General features: G+C 42.2%; 1 protein-coding gene across 3 annotated transcripts in view; it reads right to left on the reverse strand.

Moving 5' to 3' along the window:
• FAM135B (family with sequence similarity 135 member B) overlaps positions 1 to 27446 on the reverse strand; it is a 205910-nt gene extending 178464 nt beyond the window's left edge. For all 3 annotated transcript variants that reach the window (XM_058037054.1, XM_058036972.1, XM_058036880.1), the window contains exon 1: positions 27281 to 27446. The gene's annotated coding sequence lies outside the window, so the exon portion shown is untranslated. The remainder of the gene's footprint in view (positions 1 to 27280) is intronic.
• Positions 27447 to 27795: the final 349 nt, after the last annotated feature.

Below are 27795 nucleotides of genomic sequence, written 5' to 3' on the forward strand. Positions count from 1 at the left end.
TCATAACCTGCTTTTACAAATAAAAACAGCACAAATGATCCAAGGAAGTTAAATAAATTCACCAAGAAATGAGAGCAATGAACAAAGGAATGGTTAAGGAGTTAAAGGGTTTTCTTCAGGAGGACCCAGAGCCTCACACAGAGAACTCACAATCTCAAAAGCAATGAAGACAAAGGAGGTATTTGCTATTCTCTAACCTCCATGACCTCCAGGTACTTTTCTGTCAGGGAAGATGATCTATCCCTTGTTCCTTTGGAAACTTTAAATCTTCAATTTGTTAGAGGCTCCCAAAGTGTTGAAACATGAGCTTGAGATGAGCATGAATAAACTGCGCAAGAAAAACAAAGCTGAAGTCTGAAAGTATCACGATACAGGATTGTACCACCATGAAGAATAAAATTGTGTGAGCAACATCAAATGGAGAAGGCACCACCCAAATGCACTTGTTAGGAACTTCTGGAACTCAGAGCTGTGGTTTACACAACACATTGGCAATAAACAAAACAAAATAGAAACAAAAACAAAACAAAACAAACAAACAAACAAAAAAAGAGAGAGGGCAATTTTCAAAGATGAATATGTCATTTTCTCCTGGTGCTTCAGAGGTCAAACAGGCACAAAGGCAGTATATTTCTTTCCAGTGATGTATGGCTGCATAATTCACAACTGGTGATTTCTAATGCCCTCACTTTATTAAGCCAAATCAGCATGGATCCATTAGACAACAGGAAGCACAGAAAACCTACTGGACAGAGAAGTTGACTTTTCATGCCAACAATCTAAATATATTTTCATCATTGTTCACAAAGACTAAACACATACCCGAATCCCCAAAAAGACTAAGCGAAGTTATCAGTGGACCCCCTAAATATACCTAAATATGATGAATACATTTAATAAGTTGTACCTGGATTTAAAAACTGGTAGACTTTGTAAGGAGGATACAAAACCAGAAACTTTATTAGGAACTGAGCAATTCCCATGTCATTTTGATCCCTTCTTTGCCTTCAGCAAGCAACTCTTCCCCTTGCCTGTTTGTACAGCCTTGGCACTAGGGGTCCATCATTCCCAATGTTTAGCTCTGAAGGCTCAGACAGCTGAACATATTTAGTCTTATAAATAGAAAAAACATTTGCGTCAGCCACTACACTTTGTTAATTCCCTAAATTGCCATATTTCCATTACTCGTTATAAAACATCCCCGAACCCCCCTTCTCCCCCCACCCCCATCAGAGAGTGATCTCCTGTGGAAAGGAGATAAATGTGCCGAACTGTTTAATTAATCCTCATGTTAGATCGTAGTTTCTTTCAGGGAAATACTTAAATTTGTAGAAGGTAAAGAAAGAATATCAACAAAATGGAAGCTCTCCTTTCTCAAAAAACAAAATAGTTCAGGTCATCTGTTCAGTTATAGTCCCACTAATTGCAATACTTTAAACATTATTCATTTATCCTCATTGGAACAGGTTTCCCAGGGAAATGGAGGTCCCATCCCTGGAAGTGTCCAAGGCCAGGTTGGACTGGGCTTTGAGCAGCCTGGTTTAGTGGAAGGTGTCCCTGCCCATGGCAGAGGGGCTGGAGATAATTGGTGTTTAAAGTTCATTCCAAACCAAATCATTCTATTATTTTCTTTTTTCCCCATTTTTCAGAAGAAGCTTGCAGAAATGATAATCCTCTGCCTGTTCAGTCTTTCTCCCACCACAGTGGATTCCCACATGAACAAAAAGAAGATTCTTTGCTCCCATTACAGGATAAACTTCCCTTTGTTCTTTCTGCTCTCCCAAAATAATCTGCCAAAATACAGGAAATTTACTGTAGCACTGAATAACCTTTCCAATAAACAAATTCATAAAGGGTGGCTTCAGTGCCCTCACTTAGCAAAACTTTCTTTGAATTATATATATATAGGCCATATATATTACTGTGTATATACATATATACAATATGTAGTCTTACAAGCAATATGGTTATTTTCATTTACTGGAGAACCAGATAATCAAATAACTATCATCATATTTCACAGGGCAATGAGGCAGCAATTAATTTGTTAATAATTGTGCAGTGCTTTGAAAAGGTAAAGTGCTGGGTACTATAATTAAGAAATTGCTAAATGTTGATAAACTGAAACCAAAATTTCATGTCTGAAATTGCTACAGAGCTGTTAACCCTCCATCTGGATACTGTTCTCGCAGCAGCTATTGACTGCACACAGCAGCTAGTTTGAGAAGGCTTCATTCTGAAAAAATAGCAGGTGAAATGCTGATTTTATTCAAGGCAATAAACACATTGCCTTGGCATCAGAGGGTCTCTGTCTTCAGACCATACTTGTTACTAGGAAGAAAGCTACCCTATCCCAGCGAAAACAAGCACAGACTAGCTTTCATGGTGTTTGGGGGTTTTGGTGGTTTTTTTTTTTAAGTTTAGGCAGTGATAGATGATTTTAAGTAAGCAGTTCATTTTGTTGTTTTCTTTTTTAAATTACCTCAAGAAGCCACTTTGTCTGCACAAAATGATTGACTGCAAACATTAGCTATGTACAGAGAGGGTCAGAGTGGTTTTGTTTGGAATGGACCTTAAAAAACATCCAGTTATAAACCCCCTGCTATGGACAGGGACACTTCCACTGGACCAGGTTTCTCAGAACTTCATCCAATCTGGCCTCGAGTATTTCCAGGCATGGGGCAGCCACAGCTTCTCTGGGCAACTTGTGCCAGGGCCTCACCACCCTCACAGTGAATAGTTTCTTCCTGATACCTAATCCAAAGCTCTTCTATTTCAATTTGAAGCCATTGCCCTTTGGCCTATCACTACATGCTCTTGTAAAATGTCCCTCTCCATGGGCTTCAGTAACTTTTTATTGGAAATGCAGGTATGGAAAAAAGGTTTCTCTGCTTCTGTACTTGCAGATCAGCTTCAATAGCTTAAAATACTCAGAATTAGTGAAAACTCTTTAAAATTTAATGTTCATGGGAGTATATTCATATTTCAAATCGGGATGAATTTTTGTTTGGAAGCAGGTGCTGAAATTTTTGCTTTGTCTCATATTCTTTGGTATCATTAGAGTCTCTTTGGCAATCAATTTGCCCCAAAGTTCTGTCACCTCATTCTGAATTTATCCAAAGAGGACAGTGGCCTGCAGCAAGGAGTGACTTGAAAAGGGATCAGCTTGGTTTACCACAGTAGTTAACTTTATTTGCACCACCATCAGAGCAAGAACAGCATTGCTGTAGCTCAGATGCCATAAAAATAATATGAGGGAATTATTTACTGTTGTCTACTATAAATCATTAAGAAATCAGCCTGTTCTTTACCTTGAACCAGAGAGCTCAACTGATATGATGTCTCTCTAGAAAAGCATTAAGTAAACTACCCTTCCACTTATGAAATATACCAAATTAAAGGCAGCATGACGTGCCTTCTATGTTCTCTTTCAGTACCACGTGGAAAATCTGGTCTCAGTGGTTGAGTACAAAGTATTTATATAGTGAACTTGTTTGAAACATCTATAAAAACAAAATCTGCTTTTTCCAGGCAAAAGTGAGGTCAAGGTAGCTGCACAGCAACCAGCTCAAATCCATTTGCAGTCTAACCTCATTTTGAAGGCAAAACAACCAGGGTAGAGAGAATTACAGGTTAAAAGTGCAAACTCATGCCTAAATCCATACAAACAAAGCTTCAGGGGATTAGACTTTTCTGCCCACATCATCTTCCAAATCACTCTGCTTTGTTTTGTGGTCAGTCTTCACACTGGATTGATTGCTCCCAAAACATGTTTCCTCACATTTCTAGCAAAATGAAATAAATTTAAGCAATGGCTCAGTGTCCTTTCAAAAATATATACAGATCTACTACTTTATTTGATTTTGTGGTAGTAGTCAAAAGATCTGCAGCCTCTTCCCAATCACACAAATAAATAATTGAGCTGAAAACAGCATTTGAAGCATTATGGTTAAACAGTCACTTCTGGTATTACAAGCCAGGTGACCACAGCCACAGAGCCTGGGGATGGAAAGCCAAGACTCTCCAAGGCTCAGTATAACAGCAGGGAGCTTGCTGCATAAAGAAGAAACTTCCAGCTTGCATGCCGTTTAGGTAGGCAAAAAAATAGAACTGGTTTGCTTAGCACAAGCCTCTTTTATGTTGGGAGAAAGCCACTAACAGCTAGGAAAATGAAATTAAATGAAATTAATCAATCCTTTGTCCAAAGAGATTTGGCCACATGAGACTGAAGAAATAGTATGAAATGCAAAGAAAAAAAAATTCCTCATTTTTTGGTCAGCTATCAGGATGAAATGGACTACCTTGAGCAGAGCAAGACAAGGTAGTGTCTCAAAATAACATAACATAAAATGACACCATGGTGCCTTTGGAGATATAGGGTGGAAAACCCCAGATTCTGCAGGAAAAGAGCAGCATGGAGAATTCATTGGAAGTCATGTTGGAAATGTCCACACAAAACAGAAGAAACTGGGTTATGAATGTTTCTCCCACAGCACTATGAAGACATTTGAAGTACAGAAAACAATCAGTGGGTTTAGTTTATTTTCCTTCAGTCATAATCTACTGTAGGTTATCCTATGTTCCTTTTTCAGATTCACTCTGGAAGTTTCTTGTCTCAGTGCACGACAAAGGCAGGAGAATGTTTTAAAGCTACATATGTTCATGTTCGTGTTATAGTTCCAAGACAGAATTATCATCATCAACTTCACTTGATAAAGGTTGCTATCAGTTCTTAACCACTCTAATTAAGGCTGCTTTTTCCTGAGTGGAAAGATCACAGTAAAAAAAAATAAACTTCTAGCACCTACGCCTCATCTCCCAATTTTTTGTATAGTTTTGAGAAGCACACAATGCTGTGTAGCACTTCATGTACTTGGAAAACTTGGAGATGTGCAGGAGAAATATTGGCTGAAGCACAATAAAAGATGACAAGCTATCTACCTGGTTATGGCTATCACAATTTAAAAAAAAAAATCAGTGTGGGTTTGTGGATTCAAGGTGACACTTTTACAAAATATATGTGTCCATGTCTTTTTCTCTGAAACCCTCACCAGCCCATCTCTAGGCATTCAGTGACCTGCAGATGTAAGAATAAACAGATCCAAGGCAGTGAATAACTGATCCCTATTCTCCATTCGACACCAGTTTTAGCAATGAGACCTTCCTTGGAAAATAAACAAGCTACATAATTAGTCTGCTATCTGGAGTCTCTTCTATTCCTCATTTCAAGCAACATCAATCACTCGCATCCCACGTTATTTCCACTCAAGCACAGCATCCTTCTTACAGCTATCACAGAGCATTAGTTCTCTGAGAAATGCCAAATCATACAAGCAAAGTGGAACAGAATATTGTTTACAACACTGTATGGAATCCCATAATGTTTTATATTTTCTGCCTAAATTTTATATATATGTATATATATATATATATATATATATATATATATATGTACACACACACGTTTCCACTCCACATTTGAGCCTTGGCAGGCTCAGAATGATGCTTTACTAGCTCAGTTCACACTCTTACAAAATGTTCTTGTAACTCCCTAGTGAACCAGTCAGATGCTGGAAAATATCTTCCAGATCACAACAGCACAAGCCAAGCAACACAGCACCCCTTATAAAAGCTGGCTATTAAAGCATATAAGAGAAGAAATGGAAGAGAAGGGAAGGAAAGGAAAGGAAAGATGTAATCTGGAACTTTAGGAGACTGCACACCATTTATCTATCACTGTCTCCTGGCCAGCTTGCTGGCTGATGACAAGAGCTACAGATGGAAAAGGTGGGAGGGAGTTCAATGGAAAGCTGTCCAGCTTTTCAGACTGTCAACAGCTCTTCTCTGTTATTTTTTTGTGATTTTTTTTTCAATTCCCCTGGGGAGAATTGTTCATAGCTTTAATTACTCTCAATTACTAAGAAAGAACATTGAAACAGAAAACAAAGACACAGCAGTTCTTCTCTGCTACTGAATTTTGTAAGGATCATGTCCCACCCGACTCCCACCAGCTTCACAGGGACCCTCAGAGAGCAATTGCAACAGGTCAGCACAATTTAGGAACAGCTCCTTCCAGGGTTTGGCTGCCTGAAGCTCAGTTATGAGCCAGAGGGACTCATCTTTTAACAAGATCCATACAGTCTCAAACTGAAGCTTCTAAACCTGTAACACTGAGCTTGACCATTGTTTTGTCTAGTGATCTTTTCTCCCAGGTTGAAACTCAACAATTCCCTCAGGACAGCCTGTACAGCTGAAGAAAACTCAACAGAGCGAGATTTTAAATATGACATTGTTTTTCTTCTTTCCCTAGCCTTCCCCTTCCTATCTTCAAAAGCCATCTCAGTACAAAGTGAACTGAAGAGAGTAATAAGGTTTTACAGAGATCTGAAGCCTAAATAATGTCTCACCAAGGCATAAAGTCTCCTGAGCCTTTTGTGATAAATAAATGGCATACTGTAAAACACAAATGAGCATCACTGTGGCTGTGATTTCATTGTCCCAATGGGGAACCTGGGCCTGGCACAGGGCCAGCCATGTAATTCAATACTGAGACAGAGCACACAAATGGACCTCAGAAGGAGGATCAATTTTAATGTAATCCCATCTACTAATCAAAAGAGACTGAGGGATTAACATTCACTAGGAAATGTCTGCTCAAAGTTGTCATAGCTCATTGATAAAATAAAAGATATTAAAAAGATAGCTTTGTTTTAATTAAGATACAAAATGCCAATTCCAGGCCTAATTTTAGCTACAAATAATCAGTTATTGATGATGTGTCTGTCTGACTTGTTTTAACCTCTCCAGAATATATTTTTAACTAGATCAGTCAGTGTGGATTGTTTTTTCTTACTGCAAGGAGACAACATTGTCATACTGTCTTCATCCTCCTGGCATGAGTTGGCCACAGTTTCCTGTTTCCCCAATATTCATTGTTAGCCCCATGCTAAACCTGGCTCAAGACTCTCCATTCACCCTTGTCACCTGCAAGTCTGAATCCCATTTTTCCATCCTATGCCACACTGAAAGCAGCAAGTCAATCTGCATGCCTCAAAAGGCCAGATGACGTCTCAAAAGCTCAAGTAAGATGTGCCAAAAATAGTTATCTCTGCATTATCTCATCAGAGAGAGAAGAAAACACCATGCCTGGTCTAAGCCGGGGGTGAGTTTTCCAAAATAAGCAGCACTGACTTGCTTGTATCAGTAATAATGTGGCAAACAGGACCAAAGCAGTGACTGTCCCCCTGTGTGGGCACTGGTGAGGCCACACCTGGAATCCTGCCTTCAGTGTCACAGCCCTCATGACAAGAAGGACTTTGAGGTGCTGGAGCATATGCAGAGAAGGGAACAGAGCTGGGGAAGGGTCAGGAGGACAAGTCTGGTGAGGAGCAGCTGAGGGTGTTACTCTGGGAAAGGACACTCAGGTTTTATCAGTCAGGATGTTATCCTCACTGAAACAAATCTGCACAGTTCTGCTGCAAATAAGACACAACAAACTCTGGCCTCTGCAAGATCATGGTGGAGAATGAGAAATGTCTGCCATAATTTCACCAAATCTTTGGTATGAACCCAGTCCAGAACGGAATTTTGCAGCTGGAGCCTCTGTATCAGGCCACGGATGCAGACAGTTTTGTAGACTCATTGAAATCACAGATTGGCTGAAGTTGAAAGGGACTGTAAAGACCATCCAGTTTCCACCCCCTGCCATGTGCAGGGACCCCTTTCTCTGGGCCAGGCTGCTCAGAACCCCATCCAACCTGGCCCTGAACCCTTTCAGGGAAGGGGCATCCACAGATTCTCTGGAAAACCTATTCCAGTGGCTCACCACCCTCACAGTGAAGAATTTCTTCCTAACATGTAATCTCTCCTCTCTAAGTTTAGAAGTCTTAGTCCTAGTAACAGGCAGTCCTGTCACTATCTACCCATGTTCCATCATACTGATCTTAAACACTGAAGCTTGAATGAGTTTTCTGATTTTACTCAAATCACAGCACATTCTTTTTCCTAATCCTGGTGCTCAAGGAGCTATGTACAAGCAGTCAGACCAAGAAGCTGAGACTAAATCCTACATGGCATCTCACAGCCTGACCAATCCCCTGCTGATCTCCCACTTCCTTCATTCAGACAGGATGGTTTCAAGGTGTGATTTAACTTAAAAGTTCAGGCTTTACCTCTTTGACAAGCACTCTGTTGCCTCCATCTCACTGCTGCGAGCTGTCATTCCTAACTCACCCCAGATCATATCCCAGGCCTGTGGAGAGCTCTTTGTTCCCACCTTGCCCACAAAGTACAGGGCCTCTTCCCCTCCCACCCACTCATTTGCAGTCAGCTGGTGCAACTGTGACTCATCCCATTCTAGTACAGGCTTCAGAAACCTGTTCAAGGCATTTAATAGCTCATCTCACAGTAGCTGTAGCTTTCATAATTAGTTGTGACCATTTAGAGAGGAAAAATTTTTAATAATGCCATTTCCTCTCTGGTTTAGAAGAGGATGGGGTCTTTCCAGAAGGCAGCTGGCAGCAGAGATAAGAACATGTTCCTGCCTGGCAAAATTGGTCCCCACCTCAGTACAGAATCAATCCCAAAATCACAGAATGGGTCAGGTTGGAAGCGACCACAGTGGGTTCATCTGGTCAAACCTCTCTGCTCCAGCAGGGCCATCCCAGAGCACAGGCACAGAATTGTGTCCAGAGAGTTCTGGAATATCTGCAGTGAGGGACACTCCACACCCTCTCTGGGCAATCTGTTCAGGGCTTGGTCACTGCATAAGGAAGAAATTATTCCTGATGTCCAGGTGGAACTTCCTGGGATCAGCTCCTTCCCATTCCTCTTGTACCATTGCTGGGCACACCAAGCAGGGCCTGGTCCCTGCTCTGAGCCCTCCCTGCAGACACAGACAGGGATGAGGTCCCCCCTCAGTCATCTCGAAGCTGAACAGCCACAGCTCCTCTAGCTTTTCCTAATTAGAGATGCTCCAGTCCCTTCATTATCTCCACTGGACATGCTCCAGGAGCTCCACGTCTCCCTCCTGTCCTGTGTCCCAGAATTGGACACAGCACTCCAGATGCCCCTCTCTAGGGCTGAGCAGAGGGACAGGATCACCTCCCTCAACCTGCTGGCAATCAATGACCCTCCTAATGCACCCCAGGATATCTTGGCCTTCTTGGCCACAAGGGCACTGCTGGCTCCAGGGGGTCTGCAGGGTTAGAACTCGACAGGAGAGGAGAGAGATATGGGAAAAAGCTGCCTTTCTAGGGAAAGATGATGAGATTTTTGAGACACACCATTTGCTTAAAGGCTGGAAGGTAGGGAACCAAGGTATGGAGAGGGAAAGCAGTGAATGAAAAGAAGGACATGGACTATCTAGCTTCTTTTTCCAGAAAATACAGCAATCTCAAGCACACCTAAGATGAAGGGGCTGCAGATTTCAGTAAAGATATGATGTTTATTTCTGCAGCACTTCAGACCTGTTCAGCACCCAGAGCTGAATGTGATTACTGAGACAGAGAAATCAATCAACAGAGAGAAGGAGCTGAGCCTCTTAGACACAAAAAAGCACAAGGATAGACCCTGATCAAGAACATCCTTCCCAAACTGAACAAAAGGGGAGAAGGAAATTTAATTTTGAAAGGGAAGAACTATCCTCCAAAACCAGAGAAAAGTTATCACAGCTTTTGGTTCTTGTCTAATAGGAAGAAGGGCAAAAGAAAAGGTAAATCCCTGGGAGCAGTATCTGGCAGTCAGCAGGGTGGTTTGCTGGGATTGACTCTGAGATGTGACAGAAATGTGGCAGCTTCCCATGCAGGGACAGCAGAGACAAGGACAGAGGAGGAGAGTGCAGGACAGCAGGAGGCAATGGTCAGCACCTGTCCATGAAATTGGAGATGGGCAGGACAAACCTGCTGAAGAACCACTGAAGTCAGGACGTGTTCCAGTCAGGAATTATGTCTGGGCACATCAACACAAAGCAGTAATGACACAACACAATTTCAGAGGAGGGGCTGTGAAACAATTTCCCTGTTTCTGCGACAATCTGTTTATGGGAACTGGGCATAAGAACAGGCCCAAGCAATATGAGAAGTCCATTATATTGAGAGGTATTTACACAACTCTGCCTCCATTTTACATGAGACCTGGGGACGGCCATGGAAGATGCTGGCGAAGAGGGGAAAGAGGGAGAACTAGTGCTGAAGAGGTGTTTCTATGCTGAAAGAGCAAAAGAAAAGAAAATACCCATTGGAACTTTGCTACCTTTAGCCTTCCTGTTCTAAACCTGTCATTGTGAACACTGGGGCTTTTAACAATTACCATTTACAATCACAGCTACATGATGATGGAAAATATTAAACCCTATTATGGCACAGTGGGGTTTTTTCTTGAGAGAGACACTGAATGTTTTAACCTACTGTGGCAATGCAGATGGGTCTCCTTTGAGCCCTGTAGAAGAGATTGCTAATAATTGATTTATTATAGGACAATTTTACCATGCAGACAGAAGAGAAAAAAATGTTTCTAGTTTTGTTTTCCATTGTCACAAGTATCTTATTTTTCTGTGCATATGCTGAGCCCTGGCATTCTGTCGTACCTTTGTATTTCTTCCTCTCCATTTTTCACATAGAGTTCAACATTCTTATTTCTTGCACATTGAATAAATGGAAATTTAATTTTCACCAAAAAAATAAAGAAAAAAAAAAAACAAACCAAAGCCAAAAAAATCCTAAGGAAGTTAATTAACAGGTTGGGTAGAGTGTTGCCTTTTTTTCCCCCTAATCTTTTTTTTCCTGTTTTTTTTTTTCCTAATGCAGCACCAAACCCAGATTTTGTGAGTGGTTTTTTGCAAGGAAGGCACTGTGACATTTAAAAAGCAAATGCAGAATACATGTTCCATGTACTAAAGCCTAGTGTTATGTGCACTATGACCTAAGAATTTCAGTACTGATAGAAACAAACATAGAAAAAAATAAAACCCTAGAAACATATCTACATATAGATAGGGGTTTGTGACCCAAGAAATAGATGCTGGAGTTCACCTTTTCACTTCAGAATACTGGAGACAAATACCACATTGCAGTACCATGTAGGGGGATAGAATATAAGAAAATAAAGATAGTGTAGAAAGTAATCTCACCCCTAAGGAGTTGCAGCTGGGCCAATTTTCAAAGATTGGGGACTTTAACAGGCCACAGCTGTGACCAATGAGAAGAAGAGTGCTATAAAAGAGTGAGTTGGCTAGTTAAGAAGGGAACTGGAGTTGGTTGGCTGCTTTTTGAAGAAGAAAGTGGCAGTGCTCTGAGGAGCTGTCCATGAGAGACACCAAGAAGGTTTGAAACTTTTGCCATAAGGAGACAACAGTATGGAACCCCTGCAATAAGATGGCAACAGTACCGATGATAGAGGTTTCAATGAAAAGCTGAAAATCATCCTGAAATTACAAACTAGACAAACTGCATCTGTGGGACAAGCTGGCAGGATACAGACTGGAAGGGTGGTCTGCAAGATGGGCAGGAAATTGGCTAAAAGGTTCCACTCAGGGAGTGGTGATGGTGATCATAGTGTGTCCAGCTCTGGTCCCCACAGCTCAAGAAAGACACAGAAAAATGGGAGAGGCTCCAAAGGAGTGCCATCTCATCTCTGAGCAACCACAGAGGGAAATCTCTTCCCTGCAGAGGACAAGCCTCAGGGGGAATCTCATCCCATGTGTCCAGTAACTATTCCTGGGTAACTACAAAGAGGACAGTGTTTCTACATGAGGAGCCACATGGAGAAGGGAAGGGGAAATGGTTAAAATTTACACCAGAAAAGGTTTAATCCCTGTGTAAGAGGAATTTTTACAGTCAGAATAATCAGTCCCTGGAACAACCCTGCATGGTCATGGTAGAACCTCCATCTCTGACGTTTTTCAGATGTGACTGGGCAGGTTGCTCCATGATCCCCTCTTGGCTACCCTTCTCACAAAAGGCTGGGCTGAATGAACTTTGGACGTGTCTTCCAATCTGGGCTATTCTGTGCAAATGAAGAGTTAAAAAATGTATTTTCCAGAAGGTGTGTTTTGTTATATTTTCTCCCAGGTAATACATGATACAAAAATTAACCAGGTGGAAATCTTACCATTTTCTCAGTCCCTCTGACCTCAGCCTCTATTTAAAACCTCATTTTAAACTCATCCTCTAACCACAAATGGAGCCCTTTTCCCTTGCTTACCCGTTTTCTTTTTTTTAATTTTCCATTGACATTTTTTCCTAGTTTGAGGGGGTTTGCTTTGGTTTTGTTTGATTTGGTTTAATTTTTTGCAAACTACATGGTTTAAAAGTCTTTTGGGTTTATTTTTAATCTACATTCAAAGCCATGCCTTTGACATTCACAGAATGCTATCTTTCCCCTGTAATTAGGAAAATAAAAAAGCAAAGGTAAATTGTTTCACTTTCTGTTATTGTCAGTACTCAGCAGTTAGTTCTGCAGAGCACAACTGCTCCCAGCTTGCCACATGGTGATAGCAAAACCAGGAGTGAAAACCTTCCTCATCCAACAAGAAGTTTTTCCATTAACTTCACAGAAATTGAGAACATTATTACCTCACCCTTCAGCTAAGCATTGCCCTAATTCTTGGCTGAAATAACATTCATTTTACTCAAATCCAAAGCACAGAAACCAGTGTGAATTCTGGTCACCTCCTTCTGGAGCCTCCAGCCTCTGTGATGGGGACCCTGGGGAGACAGTGGCCAAATAAAAATGCAGCTCTTCAGCAGAGGCCACTTCTGGTGAGGCATTGCAATGTTGTGGAGAACACACCCATGGGACCCATAGCAGGAAATCTTCAGGCTGTGAGTGGGTGGGTGTTTGTGTTCAGACTCCAAATGAAAGCCCTCTATTTCCCACAAAACTTTTTGACAGAAATAAAAATATTTTGATGGATCAGAAACATTGTGTCTCAGTGAATCAACATTTTTCATTTAAGATTTTTTTAATGTAAATAGCTTCTTTTTCTAAAACATTACATTTTGACATTTTAAAAAAGAGTTTTAAAACAAACAAGCCCTGAACTTTCCAACTGGATCCCTTTATTTCCATATTTTGCCCTAAACAAATTCTAGATCAATGCTTCCCACAGGTTCATGTTAATTGAGGTTAAAATATTTTTAAATGCCAAATATTTCACTGTAGAGAAAACAAAAAGGCATGATTAATTTTTCTATTCACAAATAATCTTCATCCCAGTTCTTATACATTAAATATTCTATTTATTCTCATGAGATTTCATTTCTTAAGGTACCCATACACACAGAAAGGTTTTCTGAAGGCTTGCTTTCCTCTCAAGTAGTCAGAATTTATTTTTAAACCAGCAAATGCTATGAATCACTTAAATTAATACTTTCCATTGTACACTACTTTGTATTCATCAACAGAGAATTTCATCTTTTTTCAGGCAGCTTTGTCAAGGTGCCACAAGTCTCACCTAAGCATAATAATTCTGCATTTCCTACCATCTTTATTACTTTGTTGATCATTAAATCAATGATCTGAAAAAAAAGGATACATTCAACACTGATTTGAGGCTTACAGTAGATGTGCTGAGACTTGACAAATAATCATAAACAAACCAAGATAAATATTGCCCTTAAAATTAAAAGGGAGGAGTTTGTCTTCTACCTCAGCAGTTCCAGTGCTACAGACTGAAGCAGCAAAATGTTTAAATGATTAGTTCAGATTCCTGGTGAAAACCCACCCTCCTGACCTTCAGATCTTGAGCAACCTGATCTAATGGAAGCTGGCAGGGGAGTCAGAATGAGAAGATCTTTGAGGTCTCTTCCAGCTCAAACTGTTCTAGGATTCTGTGGTTGATCCAGCCAGAGCAACCACAGAAACAAAGTGAGCAGGAGTCACTGGGTAGAGCATCGCACAATGATGGAGAGAGAAGGAAAAAACCATTTAAGTTGTCTTCTTTACATATCGGCAGCAGTGTCTATGTATCACTTGGTGAGAAATTTAGATTTTTGGGATTTTCAGTATGTTGTGGATAGAAGCAAGATGGAGAATACAGGGTGTTGCCCTGGGTTTCTTCTTCATACTCCTTCCTTCTTCATGGGTTTGGGTGGCATTGTGTAATTGGGCAGAGAAGCGTGCATTGCAGTTCTTTGGGATCAGTTATTGGTTAAAAGGGAAAATAATCCAGGTATCAGTTCTTAATTGGATAGTTTAGTCTTAAAATGGCTAACAAGACACTGTTAGCCACTGAATCACTGTCTCAAGTGCCTTCAATCCAGACCCAGAGAAACCAACACCTGGAACCCTCACACATCTAAGAGGACACAGGAGTGAAAATTTCTGGACATTTCCAGAACATATCATCCACTACAGAGAGGAACAACTGGATGAGCAGGGCACCAGCAGAGTTGTGCAGCAACTGTCTAATCACAGGCTGGAGAAAGGTCACAAATTTCAATGGTGGCTACAACCACACATGTCAGCATCAGCAGCATCTCAGCAGCCTCTGCAGCACCAGGCACAGCTGGTGAGGGCACCCCAGGCTGAGCTGGCACTCACATTCCCAGCTGGAGAGTAGCTGCTGTGAGAGATGCTGGTGTGAGACACTTGGGAGCTGCAGACAGAGGCACAGTGACTTTGTCTTACAAACACCATCCAGGGTGACAGGCCTGTGTGTGGAGTGGGGGAAGGCAGCCATGGGCCAGGGGCTTGGTTTACTCCTTGGAATCTTGGATTTTTTTCCTCAATTCTACACACTTCAGGCTTTAGGTATTTACCTGGTATACTGCTGCTCTCCTTGACTTCAGCAAGAGTCAGGAAGACTTGCAGTGAGTGAGGCAGGATAAATCTGCAACCACACTCATGGGAAGTACAGGCTCTACAGTAACAAAAGGAGAATTCCAGGAGAGTTCTCATGGAGACAGTGATGACTTAACGTCATAGAAGCACAGAATCATAGAATGTCCTGAGTTGAAAGAGACCCACAAGGATAATGGAGGACTCCTGGCCCTTTGTAGGATGTCCCAAGAAACCCACCATGTGACTGAGAGCATTATCCAAATATTTTTTGAGCTCTGTCAGGTTTGGTGCTGTGACCACTGCCCTGGGGAGCCTGTTCCAGTGCCCAAACACCCTCTGGGTGAAAACTCTTTTCCTAATATCCAAACCTGCCCTGACAGCTTCATGCTGTTCTCTTGAGCGTAATTGCTGGTCACCACAGAGATCAGTGCCTGCCCCTCATCCTCCTTTCATGAGGAAGGTGTGGACTACAATGAGGTCTCTGCCCTCAGCCTCCTCTTCCTCAGCCTGAACATGCCAAATGACCTCAGCTACTCCTTGTGTGCCTTCCCCTCCAGGCCCTTCACCATCTTCATGGCCTTCCTTTGGACAATTTCCAATAGCTCTGTGTCCTTACATCCTCAGCCTCTCTTATTGCCACTCTAACAGCAGTTGTAAGAATTCAGGTGCAATTCTTTCCATAAGTTTGTGGATTTACTAAGTACCAGACACACTTCATCCTTTTGGAAACCAGCTTTCAACTCCTTTCCCCACACAGAATAAGTTATTAAGGTACAAATAATAACTATGATGAATAAGGGAAATTTCCTCCACTAAATGTGTTTTGTTTTAGTTTTTTTTTTCTCTTAATGTGAACCATAACCTCTGCAAATAGCAGAAGAGTACCTATTTCATTAAGAGGATCTGTATGTTCCCATAAATGCACCCACACAAAGTGCTAAATTACTCTTCCAAACAAAGGGTGCTGCATCTCTGAACCACTACAGAGGTGTGCATGAGCTGTCTCTTAAGCAGCTCTCTCAGGAGCAAGGAACAGAGGCTGCTCTGCTTGGGCTAAAGTCCCCTTCTCCCAACATCTGTGCATCCCAGTGACGTCCTGCCGCAGCTGGGCACCAGGCTAAGTTATAGTGCCTCTGTTATCCAAGCTGGCTCATGGATCTTTGCATCTTTCAAATCCAAATGCTGCTTCTGAACAAGCTACATTTTGCCAAATATGCCATTTATCCCCTGATTATATCTTAGAACCAAAATCCTTTAGTATGCATAATGTGAAGCAATGCTGGGAATGTTTCACCATTTTTCCCCTGTCCTAGTCCAGCAACCAGCCAGGAGTGCAGAGTGGGGCATCACACAGAGGAAGGTGGTGGCAGATCACAGGAAATGTGGTCCTGCCCTCCAAAATGCCAGAACAGAATGGAAACCTGAATGGCAAAGGCAGTGGGAATGTGTATGATTGACTGAAAACAAAAGATCACTTATGCCATAAAGACAAGTGTGAAGGGTGTTTGGAAAAGAGGGATAAGGCTCGGGATGTCTGTCCCCTAGTCCATATTCTGACAATAAATAAGTTTACACTTGGTAAGAGGACATACATCAACAGTGTAAATGGCTGTTCCTCAACTATTTGCCCAGGCTCCTGTTCAGACAGTGAAGGCAAAGCTTGAGCATGATTTTTCTGTCCTAAAGCATGCATTTTAAAGGAGTTATCTGGGTAGCACCTTAGAAGTATCTACTTCTCTGCCCTGTCCACAAAAAGAAAGATGGTGGCTACTTTGAATGAAGCTGATTCTACTAAAGTAAACTGAAAAAAATTACCCTCATGATCAGCATCTCAGACAAAATGCACTCCTAGGCCTGAACATTACCTGATAGAAGAATTATCAATGTCATTTCAGCATGGGGATCCTTGTGTAAAAATGTGAGGGGGAATGAGCAAATTTCATTGCAGTTCAAAGTACTCCAGGATTATATGAGTGGTCCCCAAAATTAAAGGGGCTGGGGTAGGGCACAGCATTTATCCTCTGATGGTCTGGCTGCACAAACTAAAGTCTCACAGGATGAGCTAGAGCCAATATCCCTCTAATTTTGTACCTCTGCAGCCATCAGAAGAAATATTCTCACCCAATGCAAGCCTGCATTCCACAGTGGGAGCAAACAGAGGGGCATCACCTCCAGACAGTTTAACTCCAGAGGTGGGACAAAGGCAGAAAAGAGGATTTCTGATGAGAACATTATCCCCATCACAAATGCACCATGGCTGAATAACCATCTTTGATTATGAAATGAACTGGAATGAACAGTGCTTAAACCCAGATACACTTCAGCACTCACATGGTATAGCTGGTAGCACACACAGATTTTTAAATCATGTATCTGCCTTAAGACTAAGAAATACTGTTCTTTCTAGCCAGAATAAGCTACAGGGATTCTGTTGCCAACCATAACATATAAAAGAACCTATAAAATTACAGTCACACACTAAGGCATATGTCTCACATTTAACTTAATGTTTATCTTGTCAGGAAATTCAGCTAGACCATGCCAACATTTTGTTTCATTCATGCTGTCTTCAAAATCATCTGTTGTTGAGGGAGGAAAAGCAAGGGGAGAGAAAAGAAAATGCAACAGAATGATCTATATATGTATATATACATATATATAAAAGAGACAAAAAATATAATAAAAAATAATATAATAAAATTAATCTCATAAATAAGGCTCAAACCCAAAAGCGTCATATAAAGGACTCCATAATAACAGCATTCACCTTTACTTTACACAGATTGAAGTTGCCATCCTAAATTACATCTCTAAAATAAACAATGATTCTGAAATTCTAAGTCACAACATGTGCCCTTCACACATCTACAACATGAAGTGGAGTCCTTGATTTCTGATAAGCCTTATTCTGCTGAAAGGTTTTGTGGGTGTTGGTGCTGAGGAAGTCACCTTCACACACTACAGACCTGGTATCAGCCACTCCTGAAGAACACACTCATCAGAAAAATCAATTGGAACACAAAAAACGCAAAAGAGTGAAAAGGCAGCTACTTCTTTCAAAATTATCTAAAATATCTTTATTTCACTCATATAAGGAAAAAAATTATTTCCTTACTTAAAACACAGCTTACACAAGTAAATAATTCATCATCATGAATTATTTAGAGATATGTGGACTTAATATGTTTACAAGTCCCAAGCTGTTTTACAAAAGAGGAATCATTTATATAATTGGCCCTCAAACTCTTTTTAAAATGCTCCTGTGATGCTGAGGGTTCTGATTATCAGTGGCACTGGTCCTGAAAGAAAAGCTTTTATAAACAGAGTGTTTGGTGGGAAGATGAGAGCAGTGGGAAATGACTAAGTGAGGTGATCTTTTCTTAGTAATTGCTGATTATTGCTGCTGAACAAGATGATTCTTCCAAACGCCATCCTGTAAGCCTTGAGTTATCTCAGGTGTGGTAAAAGGTCTCCAAAGCAGACAGAATTAAGTCACTGACCTGAGGCATCATCTCCCAGAACAGGCATGTGCCATGGACAGACACAGGGCAAGCCAGCCCCACTGCACTGCAAACAGCACCTTCCCCCTGCAGTGGGTATTCCACAAATCCCCAGAGGAAGCCACTTATGCTGAGGAATAAACCTGCCCTTGACAGCCCAAGAAGGCTTTTGATAAGTTCATCTTCACCTCTGTCCTGCTCTGCACACCACCCTCCTCTCAGAGTTGCTGCCAGTTTCCCCTGGATATCTCCATGGTCAGAATTCCTCATGGAAATGCTTTTTACAGGCGCTGCCAGACCTCCTGCCTCACTCTCAAAACTCTCTCTGAAAGCTCCTGATGACCCTGGTCCTTACAACTCAGAAAATTTTAGAAGCCATTCACTTTCTGTAATAAAAGTATAAAAAGCTGGACTAGATAAAGCCCTAAGAAGGCTGGTCTGAACCCACAGTTGACCCTGATTTTAGCAGGTGATTGGAATAGATGTTCCTCCCAGCCAGAATTGTCCTATGAAACTACCCTGTGAACAAAAATAGCTTTTTGCCATTCACTTCATCAGAGAGTAAGTGCAATAGCAGTCCCAGAAAGAAGCAAAGACTGGCTAAGAAAGACAGGCAAGGAAGATTGTCATTCCTGGTGCTCCCTTTATTAAGGTAACCTCAACTCAGAGAAGCCCACACAAGAAACATCTATTCCAAGAGAAAAACACTCTGTGCTTTGCCTGTTTTGCCTCCAGCTGAACCCTCAAACTCCAAAGAGTCCCAGAGGAGACACAAAGGAGATTGATGTCCTTGGATCTCCTGGTTGTAATAAAGAAAAAACAAAAAAAAAAAAACAAAAAATGCTCAGGTGCATTGTGGAAAGGGCTTACCTCTGTGTTGGATCTTATAAAACCATTTCTGTTAGCTGACATTTCTTCATGCAATATCCTGACAGGTTCTGCTCTGAGGGAAGCACCTGTGCTTGTACAGACACCAGGCACCTGGCTTTGGAGGGAAGCAAGGCAGGAGTGATGATGCAGCCCCTGTGTTCCTCCTACCTGCAGGTGAGGTGACCAAAGTAGCTCCAGCCATATCCTTGTCCATTCCCATCCCAGCCACAGGTTTCAGTATTCAAACAAGTGAAGGAGTCCCACCACAGCTGGGTTTTATTACATATAATGCAGAAATTTCAAATTAGAGCATTCAGGACTTGCTTGTTGTCTTCACTGTCTCAGCACGTTGTGTTTGTATCTTTTATCTGGAGACAATGTCTCATCACTTGTGCCCAACACAGTCAATTAACTCCCTCTTTTCAGAGAGCACTTTTCCTCATCCAGGCTGTGCTAGGTTAGAGGTTGGACTTGATGAGCTTTAAGGTCTTTTCCAACTTAAATTGTTCTATGATTCTGTGATTCATCTACAAGGCGTTCCTCACCTTTGATCTACCATCTGACAATGCAGTAGAGATCTATGTTGCACTGCTGATTCTGGCATTAGATGTGTCCTAATTTCATCTAACTAACCTATTTCAGGGTACCCTATCCCCACTGCATCTCTGCCACTTTTAGCTTATTGTCATGGAGATTTTGAAGCTCAGAGCAGAGAAACATGTACATGCTAAACTGAATTTCACCCATGCAGAGCCCAAGTGAGAGGCTGGGTAAACCCTGGGAGGTGGCAGGAAAAAACCAGATCAATCCCCTTGACCACATTGTGCAGCAATAACCCCAGGGCTCATAATTCAGCAGCAATCTTGACATCTGCTGTTTGTCCCCAAGCAGGAGCAGGGAGCAGTGGAGCAGAGTAGCCATGGTTACATCTCAGCCGCTGCTGCTGGTCACTCCCATGTCGTTGGGTGACTCCATGATCACGAAGTCCCAGCCTGGGACAAGCTGGCTTAACAAGTCATCTGGTGCAGCCCATTTGACCCTATATAGTCTGATTATGACTCTGGATAATGATTAACTTTCCAAGGATATTAATTAACTTGCTCTGAGGGGCCTTGCACACCTAAGGTAGCGTTAGGCAGTCACACAAATTAATCACTACAGGGCACTGCAGATCCAGCAGCTGCCAAAAACAAAGGAAAGCCATTCCCCCCACTGCCAGAGTCCAAAGTGCCTTTAGCATGTGCTGCTGTAGGCAAGAGGGTTATGCTGGTGTGTATTTTTAGTTCAACTAGCAGAGACTATTTCTGCACTCCGATGTCTGATGCTGAGCTAGCCCACCTTCTGTTTCTCCATCAGGGTATTATTATTAGCTGCACTAAACCAATGAGCTCCTCAGCACAGCAAGTTTGATAAAGCACTAATGTCACCCACTACCAACACAAGGCACCTAAAGAAAACAAGGCCTGATTTACAATGCTACTAAAAATTAGCAGAAGTCTGATGATCATTCTTCACTAGCTTTTTTCACTGGTTTTTTTTCTTTTTTTTTTTTCCAACAATCTTTCTTCCCTCTTCAGACAAAAGAATTGATGCAATCCAAAAGAATTGAAGCAATCCAAATGAATTGATGCAATCCAAAATCTATTCCTCCCTTCCCCACCATAAAAGAAATAACACATCTAAGGGCTTTTCACGTCACCTTCTGGAATTATTATTCATCTCCATTTCATCCATTCATCCATATGGACATCTTTCAAAAGAGTAGCCTTGCTGAAATAATGTCTATCTGCCTTGTAATCTTCTGTCTCACCATGCCCCTGACTTTGCTGCCTGGTTCCCCAAGCAAAGACAAGGGATGTTCAGGTGGTTGTGACATCCCAGGCTAAAACAGCAGCTTGACTTTGATCCATCCATGGCAGTCAACAAAAAGTTTTCAACTCAGAGGGCTCAGGCTTTCTCAAACAACAAGCTCTTCACAGCCTTGTGCATTATCTTTCCTTCTGAAAGGACTTTTGTGCACGGGGATGACTCCTGCTGTTCCTGAGGTCAGTGGCAAACATCCCACAGCCTCCAGTGGTGCAAGGGCTGGGTGGCTGTGGAGCAAAGCACTCTTGAACATCACACAATGAGACTTTATTTCCTCTAATATCTACTGTGGCAAACTGCACCCTCACACAGCTCAGCCTAAGCACAGCTGCAAAGGGAGAGGGAAATGGAGAGGAAACACTGAGGCACAGGCAGAAAAGATAAGTTTTCAGCTGAGATTTTAAACCAAGACAGGCAGGAAAAGAAAATAAATAGCACTGTGAGACTGCAGGGTGTAGAACAGGTTTATTATGCAGGGCAGTGCACTCTGTAAGAGCCTGTAAGAAGAGATCCTTGCAGCAGCAGACACTGCTCAGTTCTAATGAAATCCATCTGCCTTGTCCCACAGAGATGCTCATGTCCTGTGACGTGGGATAGTTGGGCCCTAACAGTGCAGGAGAGCTGTGCAGATGTGAGCCAGTACCTGCAGCACTCAGGTGCTCAATCACACAGAGGGAGAGCACTTGCTACAGGTACTGGCAGACTGCCAGCTCAAAACCTGTAGCCCAGAGTTCTCTACAGAAACTGAAATACCAGTAAGAACCCAAATTTATATTTAGAGCACACAAATCCAGAAAAGTGGCATACAAAGAGATGCCATCTCCCAAAAGTGGGTGTTGCCCCATTCTGCCCCATCACCTCTGAAACAAATGGGAGAATTTTTAAAGCAAATAAAATCATTGGTTTCGTGTAGACACCTCAAAGCTGACACTTACAAGCCAAGGGCATATTTAGCAAGAATATGAGGTTACATCATCTACAGGCATCATCTCCCTGCAATGAGGTCAAGTCAAAGCCACTGAGCAGAGCAAGAGGCTATGAGTGGAAAGGAGGAGATAATTTAACAGAGATGGAAGTTTTCATACTGAAACACCTCTCCTGTCTAGGATTCAGTGGATGAAAATCCTGGTCCTATTGCACTGCTCTTTAAGAAATAATTTTCATACAACAGGATTGCTTTTCCTACTGCCATAATGGTGTTGGCAGTATGGGTTGACAAATTGACCATGATACAAGCAACATTTCACTCAAGCCACATCCCCCAAATAACACTTACATTCTCTAGGGCCGTAAAAAGGTCATGGGACTGTGCTTGCCAGTGTCAGAAATAAATGCAATGTTAACAATGAGAGAAATTACACATTAGAAGATGGTGCAGAACCAGATTCGTTCCCAGTCCTGCAGATCTGCACAGCAATACAATGGGGAGGTTTTTTGCCCAACTAGCTGGACCAAAAAAGAGCCTAATCCTTCCCAGGCTGCTAAAAGGTGGCATCAGGGTCCTAACAGCACAGGTAGTCCCTACCAAGCCATGTTACAAAAATAAAGTCCCAATTGTCATTGTGCTGCATTCTGTGAATCCTCAAAAGCCGGTGACCAGGGTCTGAAGTTTACATGCAAAGAAGACAAACATCAATTTATTGTCACACCACTGCTATGCATTTTCAGTTCAAATCTGTTGTTTAATATCTGCAGTTTCACCTCTAAATTACAATAAAAGAGTGAACAAGGTCTTAGCTATCCATGACAACACCCCATAGCTAAGAACAAATAAATAAAAAGGAATTATGATGACTATAACTGCTAGATACACGTTATATTTATATACACATACATATATATATATACATATATATGAATGTATATATACTAGATATACTACTACAAAATAAAGAATTTGGTGGGTATATATACCAGGAAAAGGTCAAACATTGCTTATGTTGTCTTATTCCCATGATCCTAAGGATGAGAAAAGACAACAGGTAGGAAGAGCATATCAGGATATTGCATTTACCTGCAGTGCCTCATGTGCAGTAAGAGAAGTAAATTTTGTGGGTCCCTCTGTGACCACTGAAAATGATCTCAGTACTGAAACATACCTGGGTCAGAGGTGTGGGGGCTACAAAAAGAAAGAATTCACCAAGGAATGTCTGAAGCCAAGTGAGAAGCAGAAATGCCATGAGATTTCTGGCAGATTTGTAGTAGGACTAGAAAGAGCTTTTTCCCTCACCCCCCCAAAGGCATTCTCTTTCAATATGGGGCAGCACATGGATGTCAGCAGCATCTGAGTGTACAAAATTCAGAAATTCTTCCTTTTACACTTTGTTTGCATGCTCCATCTGTGGCAGTGGAACGGGGAAGAAATAAAACTGCTGAATAACACAGTCCTTAATATTGCAGGCACTAATAATAGGATTAGAGAGAGAATAAAATCATATCCTCTTGGATTTGGAACATTTGGAGGAAGCCAGCTTCTGAGTCACTCTCCCAATAAGTTGAGCTGAGGCGTGTCACGGTGCTGACCTTCTGAAGGAGGATCAGCCCAGCAGCCACAACTGCCCAGGTGGTTTCACTCCCTCCTGGAGCAGAGTTAGCAGAGGTCATGCTGCATCACAGGCCCTGAGGTTCCTGCAGCATGTCAGGCACTACCAGCATGCCAGGGAGGGAGCTGGGTACAGGGGAGGCCAGAAGAAACACACACAAAGTGAGACACCTGCACTGTTTGTGCTCGTGGACACAATTCTGTCAGAGCTGTGCTGGGGGAGGCACACACACTCAGATTGTCCCAACAGTGGGGGAAGAAGGTTTCAAACCATGACCAAGGAAAGTGATGGAGCCCAGCAAAGAGACCCAAAGCTTGCACCACCTGAGCCAGTGGACCAGAAAGGAATTAAAACCTTCCTGAGTGCTGATGGGGTGTTTGCTCAGTGGGCACAAAGATTCCCATTGCATCATCATGGGCATCATTTAGACCTAAGAGAACTTGCCAAGACCAGTCTGACTCTGCAAGAAGATGAAAACTGGCAAAAAAAAAAAGGTTATTTCTGTATCAAGTATGGATTTGGTACATTATTTTAAGGGAATTAAACAGACAGAGCAGTGTCAAGATTCTAATGCAAAGATCCCATTGTTCCCCTCCTCACTGGGAAAACTTTTCCATGGTTAAGTGTCTGTCTCATTAAACAGTGAACCTAGCCAATCACAATAGAGTGTAAAGGAAAAAAACCCACAATATTGCAAGAGGGAAAATACCAGAATGTGATTATTGAATAGAATAATAAACAGCAGTGTACACATAGGCTCAAAATAAAATGAATAGCATTGTTAAACTAAAGGACAGATAAAACATTTTTCTTCAAATCATCTTTTGCTTCAACTTACTACAGAGCAGGATCTGAAAAAAAGTATCTTCTTTATTAAAAAAAAAATAAAAACCAAGCAAAACCTAAACCAATAACAACAACAAAAAACAGTATCAACAAAAATACCCAAACCCTGGCTGCAGCATTTCCAAAATTCCTGCCTCAACCTGTTGGCAAATGCTGACTTTAGAACAACATACTACTATATAAGTCTTCTTTTGGTCTGAGCTCTGAGAGCCACAGTGGGTGACTAATGAAAATTATCAAGCAAGATTTTGAAAGATGCTTAGTTATATCATGAGATACACATTTTTTCCCCTTGGAACAGTGCTAGTGAACAATAAGTGAGCAGTGAGGGAGCAGCTCTTAACAGCCATGCACAAAACAAAAGAAAGACTGTGTTCCTGTCATTACTAAAGTCATAAAATAAAATATAATAGAGAAAAACATAAGGCAAAATGAAAAAAAATCTTTCCTAAGCTTTCCAGGTCAAGGAATGGAAAGAGCTGCAGGACTAGGGGACACTGAGAATTAAATACTGGGTATCTGAGGTGGGGAACATCCTTGCTGTTTCCCCTGATATCAGCCTCAGTGCCATGACTTTCCATGAACAGCCCTCCACAGAGGATTTCTATGGCCAAGCAGTGCTCATGAAAACATCAATCCTCCCTGCCTTACCCAGTGTCATTTCTAACAGAAGTTTTCAGCCCTGTAGCAATCAAAAGTCCATGTATGAACTCTGGCTCCTCCATAATCACCTGCCCACCTCCAGCAGCACAGCAGGACTGTGCAGGAATACTTGCAGAGTGTTAATGGGCAATATCCAGAGCCCTCTGACCTTCAATCATCTGCTTGTGCTGATGGGAGAGTCACTGCTCTGTGCCTCACCGAGCTGCCCCTGGATTATGCACTGTACATCTCTGCAACACATGTAAACAGGATTTATTGTGGCTCTGTCACTGGTGTCTGAGTGTCAGACACATGAGCAGGTTTGCACTCTTTTTACATTTTGACAGACACTTTTATTCCCTCTCTGTTACTACAAAGGAGTCTCAAGACCTAAATATTCTCTGAATTTGAAGCAAACACCAAATCTCATGCAGAAATACACCATGTAATATGCCCAGACTCTTAAGGACTGCAGCCCTACAGTGCTTTAGTTTAATTAATGTAAGTATCCAAAATCCTCCTCTTCAGTTAAACTTGGTGTCTGTGAGCACTGTCATTACCACAAATCATAGAGCCCCTTGTAGAGAAGACCTCTTGTGATGAGGTCAAGTTCCTCAAGAAATTATTTTTCAGATTGAAGCACTGATTCCAAATAGCTGCCTATATTTTCTTTTTCTATCCTTTACCTTATCAATTTCTCTTGGGATGGGAAATAATTCCCAGGTAATTTTTACAGCACTTCTGCATAAGAACTGGACATGAGCTCCTGTCCACCAAGATTCCTTGATCTGTAGCTTGCAGGAGGAAAATGTTTGTAAACATAGAGAAAAGGTGGGTAATTGCAATTCTGCCCTTTGCTCTGTACCTATAAACTTAAATTATATTCCAGCTTCTGCTGGTTTTAGGAGGATCTACAGACATAGCAAAATGTAGGACTGGGACCAAAAACCACTCTGATTTTCAATTCAGGTTGAACATGAGAGACAGGTGTCTCTTAACCTACGTACAAGGATATGCATATATATATATATACGTATATAAATATATATACACACAAGTATACAATAATTGTGTTGGGTCATACCCAGACCATCCCCATGTCTGAATTATGAAGCATTTCCAGAGTTGCACAGACAAGGATGATTTAGGGAGGACAAGGGACACCAGAGAGGAAGAACAGGGTTTTGGAGAAGGAGACAGAGACAGCAGCAGCGTCAGAGCTCTTTCTCCTTACTGCTGACAATAACAAACAAACAAAGAAATAAAAATAGTTCTGTGGAAGTGGAAAGAGCTCTTTGCAGTCATTACACAGCAAACACTCACAGCTTAAACACTTGGCTTAAACTTCTTATTGTCCCTTCGTGCTCCTCAGACGTACGCACTCACCCACTTCTATTTGCCTGCACAAGGACACTCCGCAGCTTTGTATCTCTTCTGTTTATAAAATGACAAGGACTGTCCTCATGTGCTTTTGGATCAGAACTATTCTTCCTACCTTCTGAAATGTACCCACTACATGCTTTCTCACAACAGATGAAGTGAGCTTCTTTTACAGTGTGGCCATCAGACACACATCTTTGAGATAATTTTATTTATATTTATTTCTTAGGAGGTTTAAAGGTTTAAGAGCAGTATTTTTGCAATTCTATACATACATATATTCTCAGGTATGACTGCATTGATAATGTAATAATTTAGTCTGGTTTTAAAGCACTTAAGGTGATTCTGACAGTTGTGGACTCCAGTGAGGTTTCTAGTCTTGTCTATTCATAGACCTCTCTGCTTTACAGCTCTCTGCTGAATATGATGAGAGAGATTTATTTGTAGAGTGGGTAGAGACAGAAGTCCGTTGTCGCATAATTTTTTTCCTTTAAGGGTTATTAATTACCACGTCAACCTTTGCTCCGCTGCCGCTGCCCACTTTTATTTTAGAAGCGCAGCCGTTCCCCGCTTTGCTCACATTGGGCCCCCCCACCATCCCCTTTTCCAACAACCTTTGAGAACATTATTTATTATTCCTCCTCTCTCTGGGTGGAGGAGAGAGAGAGGGACAGTATGGCAGGGATGGGGAACATGAGCTGGAAAACATGCTTGCCTGGAATTGTCATCACACCGCTGTTGGAAGGAGCGAGCCGGAAAACTCGCAGCCAACCCTCGCACGCAAACACACGCCAGGCACACAGCACATCGATCCCATCCCGGGGAGTTTGTGAGCAGCCCCACAGCTCTTACCTGGCTGGTCTGGGGTCCCTCTGCAGTGCAGCTCCCTCGGCTCCCTGTGCCCTATTGCCGCCGGGAGCAGCGGGGCCGGGGCTGTGACCGGGTGCCGGTGCGGGAAGGGGCTGGCAGCAGCTGGCTGCAGCCTCGGCTGCCGGGCTCTGGCTCCTGCCAGGGCTGCTGCTGCTGCTGCTGCTCCTGATGATGCCGAGGAGGAGGAGAGCCGAGTGAGGAGGAGGAGGATGCTGGCGGTGATGCTGTTGCCATGGTTACCCAACTCGGCGGCGGCACCGCTCAGAGCAACAGCTGCCCCAGCACCCAGATCTGCTCCAACCCATGGCTGCGTGCAGGCACAGGGACGCCACCCCAGAGCCCCTCTCCATAGGGAAAGAGGCAGCCAGGAGGATGGAGGTCATTCCTTGGCACGGTTTTGGGGCTCTGGGAAAGCAGATGGAGTGATGCATCCAAAATGTTTGCATGCTGCACTTGCCGACAGAGAGCTCGCTGCCCTGCAAAGGTCAAACACCAGC

This window comes from Melospiza georgiana, chromosome 1, assembly GCF_028018845.1.
Source record: "Melospiza georgiana isolate bMelGeo1 chromosome 1, bMelGeo1.pri, whole genome shotgun sequence".
NCBI lineage: Eukaryota > Metazoa > Chordata > Aves > Passeriformes > Passerellidae > Melospiza > Melospiza georgiana.